General features: G+C 45.2%; 1 pseudogene; it reads left to right on the forward strand.

Moving 5' to 3' along the window:
• Positions 1-5962: 5962 nt before the first annotated feature.
• LOC138291719 (5S ribosomal RNA) lies at positions 5963-6071 on the forward strand (annotated as a pseudogene).
• The last annotated feature ends 2459 nt before the right edge of the window (positions 6072-8530 follow it).

An 8530-nucleotide genomic window follows, 5' to 3' on the forward strand; every position in this document is an offset into this window, starting at 1 on the left:
AACTATTACAGTCACTCACCCCAATGTCCAGGCTGTTACACAGCAGACAAAAGAGTGGGGGCCCAGCCCAGCCATGTACAGGTGCGGATGGGCGCAGACAAGCCCACTCTTGGCCCGGTCTTTGCCCAGGCACACGCCCAGGTGTGTCCCGTGCAGCGGGACCAATGGATTACTTTTATGAACCTTCAGCCTCATGCATGGTGGCGGCCCTCCTGCCATTGATACAGCTTGGGAATTTAGTTCAGGCTCCCTTGGGCCCATCAGTAAGTGTCTTGCACAGCGGGACCAATGGATTATTCTTATGCGCCTCCAGGCATGTGTGCTGCGAGGTGGCAGCCCTCCAGCCACGGAGACAGCTGGCAAATTGAGTTCAGGCTCCCCTGGTGCTGTCAGTAAAAAATATATTAACATTTTCTTTTGAAACCAAAAAATCATAAATCTTGCTTTCAAGCTTCTGCAAATATTTGCATCCAATCTGAGAGCATTCTGGTAGCATTAAACGTTAACATATATTGGTAACGTTAAGGTATATTGTTAAACTATGCCAGTGTGTGTGTGTACACATTTTTATATTGGGAGCGCTGTCAGCAGTCCAGTCAGAGCTTACAACATTTTCTTAGAGTGCTTACCCTAATAATAAAGGGTTTGCATTAATGAGCCATAAATACAAGTTCAAACAGCATTAACTTATGGATACAAACATTACCTTAATTGCAGACAATGCCCTTCCCTGACTCATAATGATGTACTGCAAACTAGCAGCTAGTGAGTTTGTGCTGCAGGGGTTTGGGCTTACTTGTCCCAAGGGCATAATAAACATTAAAACTAATTGTCTATGACCCCCAAACAATATGTCCTGGGTGTCAGACTGTAGAAAGACTACATCCCTGCAATACATTTTAGGACAGCTTTTTGTTAGGGAGGGAGTACTAATGAACAGGTCATGGGCAACAGGGTACAGATAGGGTCAGTAGGGAAGAACATTATCTTGGACAAATTGGGTATCCATATGTGAAAATATGAATGTACTATCCACAAAGTAAAGGATTAGTGTAAAAGTGACATACAGTACTGAAGGAAGGTTTACAGCTGACCTAAACTATGGTTGGAACGTTGGTTTGGGTGTATTGCACAACAATACACAATACCCCATTCACTGAAGGGCTGGTTGAAGGACAGAAAGGTTTATGGGGTACACATTTGCACTCTCCCTTATTGGATCAAGGAACAAAAAATAAAACATGCCCCTTCTGTGAATTCTCATATGTGAGAACCACTCATCCTGTCGTATGGGTAATAACCCATTATAGGATGATCCTGAGATCCCAGTTTCTATCGACAGGACCCGGGGGGTGTTTATAAAAATATATTGGATGGCCTCAAATCCCCCCTCACCAACACCAGGTGTCATGCTTCATAATCGGCCATCCCATGTTCCCCAGAGAATTCTGTAGTATCGGGTGAGCCCTCACAATACACGGAGGGAATGTGCAGACATGAGGTATTCCTACAATCTTAAAATCTGACAATGGCCCACCTTTCAACAGTTGAGAATTCAGAGACTTTCTCAGTCACCTTAATGTGTCACCTTAATGTGAAGCATCCGAAGAGCACGCCTCTGTAGCCACAGCCCATTGAAGAAAGCTGTTCAGCGTGCTTTATTGGAAGAGCTCGACCTTAAACTTGTCTTTAATTCTACCTACCTAGGCCTATGCAGAAAAGTGACGACATGCAAAAGGCATTGTTTTCACTAGGGGAGATCGAGTGCTTGTTTGTCAGTCGTAAAAAAGGATAATCTGATGCTTCTTTCAAAGCTGAACCATTCCATGTCACAACCAGCAAAGGACACATGGTGACTGCCCAATGTCCTGTGAAGCCCATTACTCGAGATTCCTTGCATTTCCGACTTGTAGCTCACCACTGGTCAGATACTGATGTCAACATAGAGGATGGTTCTGAAACGACAATTGAAAAACCCCTGACTGCTGTTTCTCCAGCTTCACCAACACAGATCATGGACACGTCTATTGCCACTTTCCAGTTTCCGAAGACACAATTGTGTTGAGTAATCAGAGCACCATGAAGGCTAATCGAAGTGTTGAGTCAGTTATTAATGACAGAACCTTTTTGGCTCCTCATGAACTCCGTAGAACTGTGACGTAAGTGTTAGAGTGTGGTGAATTGAATGCAGGTTTAGAATGTTAAGTTCAGTTATACACAGATGAATAAAGATGTGCAATACCCAGCTCCGTGTGCGGCATAGTCTTGGTGGGTACCCATGCTGGGGAAGATGCAACTCAAAGTAATTGTAAGTAACCGTTTAGAGGTCAGAATGACGTTTGATGGTTTCATGTTGACCTTCCATAAGGTAACAGGGGTTTGGTAGGCATTCTATTGGAGGCAGATGCTGGGCTTGTCCTCCGATAACTAGCATGCACAAATGTACTATGCTATATTAATTTGTGTGGCAGCTTGTCTTACACCTCTCCCAGAGGAGATGCATTGCACACCCACCACCTGTGGAGTCCCCCAAGGATCCTCCCTCAGCTCTACACTGTTCAACATCTACATGACCCAACTGGCAGCCATTGTCAGAAGCTACGGAATCAACATTGTCTCCTACGCCGACGACACCCAACTCATCCTCTCCCTATCCAACAAACCCAACACAGCCAGACACAACTTCCGCGAAGGCATGGGAGCAATAGCCAACTGGATGAAAAACACCTGTCTCCAACTCAACGCAAACAAGACAGAAGTTCTCATCATGGGCCCACAACCCTACGCATGGAACGACTCATGGTGGCCCCCATCCTCAGAAACCCGCCCACCCCCACGAACCAAGCCCGAAACCTTGGGATCATTCTGGACGCCAAACTCAACACAGACCACCAAATCAGCTCAGTCACATCCACCTGCTTCCACACCCTCCGCCTCCTACGCAAGACCTTCAAATGGATCCCCCTGGAACACAGAAAGACCGTCACACCCGCCCTTATCACTATCAGACTGGATTACGGCAACACGCTGTACGCCGGAATCAACAAGAAGCTCACCCGCAGACTACAGAACATCCAGAACGCTGCTGCCAGACTGGTCCTCGACCTGCCCTGACACTGCCACATCTCTTAGCATCTGTGAACACTTCACTGGCTTCCAATAGAAAAAAAGAATCACCTTCAAGATCCTCATCCACGCCCACAAAGCCCTCCATGACACCAGACCAGCCTACCTGAACAGCTGACTAAACTTCCACGTACCCCCACAGGACCCTCTGATCAGCCCAGCTCTCCCTGGCCAAAGTACCCCGCATCAGGAAATCAAGAACAGGCAGATGCTCTTTCTCCCACATCGCACCCACGGCCTGCAACACCCTCACGCTTCACCTCAGATGGACTACCTTCCTCCTCAACTTTATGAAGGAACTGAAGACATGGCTTTTTGGAGAACCACATCACTGATGGTAGCTACGCAAACTCCCCCTCCCCCAGCGCCTGAGACCCTTACGGGTGAGTAGCTGTGCTATATAAGCAATGCCTGAGGAAGTGCAGGTTGTCTTTCTTTACCCAATCCAGGTGTGCTCAGCTTTGTGCAGAGTATGAAAGAGGTTGGACGTAGATGGGACGTTCAGGGGACCCAGAAGGCTGAGTCTTCCCTCTCGCCCTCCATTCATGAGGTGGAGATGGAGGTGAAGTAGGGGTGACATGGGAGAGAAGCTGAAAGTAACATCGGGTGGAGATAAGCGTGTAGAGCCAAACCAAACTAATCAAATAATATTTCTAGCTGCATCTAGACTTCAGAATGTTTCCTGAGCTGCTGTACTAGAACATATACAAAGTTAAATCACGATATTTGTCGAAGGCATAACTTTACACTTACTTCTGCTACTGGACACCAACAAAAGACAACGCAGTGTCTTCCATGAAGTGCGCATGCCCATGAAAGAATTATTAAATCATAGTGGGGTTATTCAGAAAGGTTTGCACAAGGTAGATTAAAGTAGTGCAAACCATTGCATCGATTTACTGATCAATATAAAATGCTGCAGGTGCACCGCAAAATTGTACAGCGCCTCCCTATGTACTAGTTTGCTTTCTTTGGACACCGGAGGAAAAGTTGCTTTATTTTTGTATAAAGAATTTGGTTTGCTGTTGATTGTCAAGCCAAGATGCAATCAGAAAATGAGCCTCGGTTCTTGCCATGAAATCTTTGCAGTTGACAGCAGTGGTTCAGAGACCTCCCAGAGGTAATATAGAGAAGGGGGCATTTCTTCCTTTGACCCTGGTATCAAATGAAATCGTTCTGTGCACAAGTGATAACTTTTATTTAATACATTGAAGCAACTATCATGAGGCATCCAGCAGTCAGAGCACAGGCACACAAATCTGTAAAGCTATCATGCACATACGAAGAAAGCCGCCCAACCTGAAATACAAAGATACTGGGAAACACCTCAGGGAAATGCGCGCAGAGAATGGAAATATGTCTTATCACCAATAGCATCCTGAGAGAAACCTACCAACGAGCGTGAACACCTGCGTCACAGGCCTCATGAGAAATGGGGAGGTTTTCTCGGACAAAGAGGAAGATCAGATAGGTCAAGTTAATAAATTCACTGTTATAAACAAAGAGAGAGATTAAATGAAGCAGAAATGCATATTAAAAGTCTCACGCACGAGAGGTGATAGTTGTAATAAATTGTGCCTATTGCAGATTAACAGGCACACTAGTTGCAATATAAGTATTAAGCTCATAGAACGTGTTAAAAAAGTGGCGGGACTAATTAGAAAATGCAATGCAGAGAGCTGTTATAAGAACTGGTGTCATAAGTGTGTCATGTTCTCGGCTTTAATTGGAGTCGTCCTGTTTTTCTTTCTATGATATTCTAATATTCCATGGGCCATATTCACAGAAAAAACAATAAAAGCATGGATGGATATTTACATCTCCTCATGAACATACGTTTTAATTTTTTTCCTAAATATCCCAAATATTTGCACGAGTGCCTGGAAAGCTGTACCTGGCACACCACTGGGAATGTCACCTTCCTAAGGCTCTTATTCCCCTCTGTGCAGAATTCTACATAGCATACCTTGCTGTAAGGAGGAAGCAGAGCCCTCAATAGAAACACACCTTTTTTTCTCTACAGGGAACACTCAGCCACAATCTGTATGGATTCTTGGTACTACCTTCAGTTCTGGATGGTCTAATCTTCACAGAGTTGGTCTGCTTGAATTAAGGGCGACCCCTTCCATTAACCACAATGCCGCAGACAAGTGTACGTTAAGCAGGTACTGCCTTAAGAAAAGAGCCCCAAGGAAGAACAAGCATTTGCAATGCAACAGGTCTCGCATTTCTCCGAGTTAGAGCTATTAGCAGTTGTAAACTCCCAACCGGACTTTTCTTGCCACATTAAACCTATCGGCAAAAGTGCAATTATCTATGTCACAGGCAAAAGTGCAATTAACTATGTGACAGGGTCGATGTCATGCAAAGCGCTCGACTTCTGCCACGCGAGATCGTGCTGCGAAAAAAGATAAAAAGTAGTCCACAAACCGAACGGAAAACAGCAAGCATCGCATGTTTTCAGTACTTGGTCACTGCGCTCGAGGAGGGCTAAGCTCCGGAAAAGGCATGACGTATGCATGCCTTCCACTAATGAAAGCAAGCAGATTTTGAAAGGCAAGCCCACGAACCAATGAAAGACACTGACGTGACATGGGCGGGGCTCCGAGCCCTTTTCTAACTACTAATGCATCTCGCAAGTGAAACACATGCGCAAGCGCATGCGACGCAAGCTCGACCCTAAAAATGGTGTTCCATGTGGGTTGGGGCATTGGGCCTCCGGCAGTAAGCGCATGTCCGACTTCCTAAGGGAAGCCTGTGCAGGTGCGATTAAGAGCAGCAGGCTTCGGGCGGTGGGCTTGGCGAGCAGAAGAGAGCAGCAACTGCAGCTTTTCCTGCCTACGGCCATACCACCCTGAATGCACCTGATCTCGGAAACTAAGCAGAGTCGGGCCTGGTTAGTACTTGGATGGGAGACCGCCTAGGAATACCAGGTGCTGTAGGCATTATGCCTCTCGCGGACACTAGGTGCTGCACGTCTTAGCTCAATTACACAGCATCCTCGCTAATTTCATTTTCAATTTTTTGAGCCAGATGTAGAAAGGCTTTTGCGCATCTGTTTGCGAGGCGCAAAAGCCACATCGCGATGCCCATTCCCACTATTTGTGACTGCGAGTCACAAATAGGAAGGGGTGTTCCCCTTCCTATTTGCGAGTCGCCGCGTGATGTGGGATTTCTTTGTGACCGCGAACGCGGTCGCAAAGCAATCGCAGTTACCACCAGTGTCACACTTCCCCTTTGTGAATGCCCTTGAAAACATTTTTTCAGAGCAGGCAGTGGTCCCAAGGACCACTGCCTGCTCTGAAAAAATGAAACTGAAACATTTCATTTTTCATTTTGTAATGCATCTTGTTTTCCTTTAAGGAAATCGTGCTGCATTACAAAAAAAAAAACTGCTTTATTTAAAAGCAGTCACAGACATGGTGGTCTTCTGTCTCCAGCAGGCCACCATCCCTGTGAGTGCTGCGACTCGCAAGGGGGTCGCAAATTGCAACCCACCTCATTAATATTGATGAGGTGGGTCTTTGCGACGCCCTTGCGACTCGCAGATGGTGTCAGGGACACCATCCTGCATCCGGCATTGCGACTCGCAAATTGCGAGTCACTCAGACTCTCAATTTGCGAGTCGCAATGCCAGAGTTTCCTACATCTGGCCCTTTATTTTCTGCACTCTTTTTTTTCCTGTCTTATAAAAAGAAATAAAAAAGAACAGCAATTACACTAAAATACACACTTTCCAAAGGAAAACTTACAATTATTCAGCACTTTACACTCGGCCCACGCTGAAGAAAACATTTGCTCCACGACGGGAAAAGGGATCCCTAGCTAAGGCTTTGCTTTCTTGTGGTAAGCATATGCATGAGGTCTTAAGATCAGATCTCACTTCTTGTGATGTCATTTCCTGTCAGGTCATGGGTTGTGATGCCACTACCTGTGATTCCAGGTGCGATTTCACACGCCGTGGTGTCATGTGCCGTGATGTCACTTGCATAGTGTCTAACTTGGTCAGTCCCCCCACTTATTTTCTTTAAGACTTGTGCCATGAATAAGCCTTAGCCCCCAAGAAATAGTGCTTGAGCCCACTATTGGCAACCAAATGAAAAAAATCAGCACAGCGTGTCGGAAATGTGATAAAAGGACGATGATGTATTCGGTGTGGAAGAATGAAATGAGTTGCAAACACTAGTGTAACAGAGTCCAAAAGCAGAGCATTCCAGAAACAGGGAATAAAAAGAGGAAAGGTACGTACAATTTGAGTTTCTGTAAAAGCATTCCAAAGCATTTTCAGGCATTTCATGGCACTGTAACAGGTGTCATCAACTCAACGATCCATTTATCGACCACAGAATGAATGGGTGAGCAGGGTATGTGCAGAATAAAACCTGTTCAACATAGGAAAACATCCCAGCAGAGAGCACATTACTCACTGTTGCGTCCTAAGCATTAAACTACAGACCTCTGTCTCTTTCAGTTTCACTTGTATTGTAAGAAGGGGCATTATTTTGCATGTTGTTTGAGAAAGGATTCCATGATGAAAGATCTGATTTTTCCAACAACTCCTAAATACTTTCTGTGGGACCCTGGTTTGACAAAAGTAAAGAAAAGACTGGCCACCGTCTGCCTGTAAGGCATGGTGAATATGTTGCAGATGGCACTTACAGAGTGACAGAGCCTTTCCATTAAGTGAAAAAGTGCAAGAAGAGGTAAGTCATCATCATCATCATCATCATCATTTACTTTATTTCGGTAAGAGAAACATACCATAAAAGTGCAATACATAACAATGTATAAAAAACAGTTATAAAAAATACACAATAAGATAAATAAAAAGTTGTTTTTTTTTAGGAAAAAGGAACTAAAACAATGAAAAGATAGACATAAAAATTGCTTGCACCAACAACACCTCTGGACCCAGAAAATGACGGCTAATAAGTCATTGGCTTGCCTTCCTGTTTATTTCTGGATTTGTTAAGGTAGTGTAGAAGAGATATTTCTCCTGGCCAGAGTGAATAGAGGTGTCGCCACTCAGTGGGATAACGAAGAGAGAACTCCTGCATAGCAGCAACTAATCGTCCTTTGGAGGGGGAATGAACACTGCTGTTCAGAAGCAGCGTCTCCCCTGGTGACTCCTCCTTGTCATGCCCTGAGGAGGGGGTCCAAGGAGGTGCAGCACATGCTGTGTCAGGTCAGGGTTGTCCATTGTAATTGAGTGTGTGAGAGAGGCCGTCTGATAGTCGTGCTAGGTTGGGGAGGGGCTGCTGCAGTGTGTGAAGATGAGAGAATCGGACGTAACCCATAGCATTTTAAATAGAGGAGTTAACGAGCATTTTCAATGCAAACGGTCACGCATTTGCTCGAGTTAGAGCTATTACCGTTGTAAACTTCTAACTGGACTTTTCTTGCC

The sequence above is a fragment of the Pleurodeles waltl genome, chromosome 1_1, assembly GCF_031143425.1.
Source record: "Pleurodeles waltl isolate 20211129_DDA chromosome 1_1, aPleWal1.hap1.20221129, whole genome shotgun sequence".
Classification (NCBI taxonomy): domain Eukaryota; kingdom Metazoa; phylum Chordata; class Amphibia; order Caudata; family Salamandridae; genus Pleurodeles; species Pleurodeles waltl.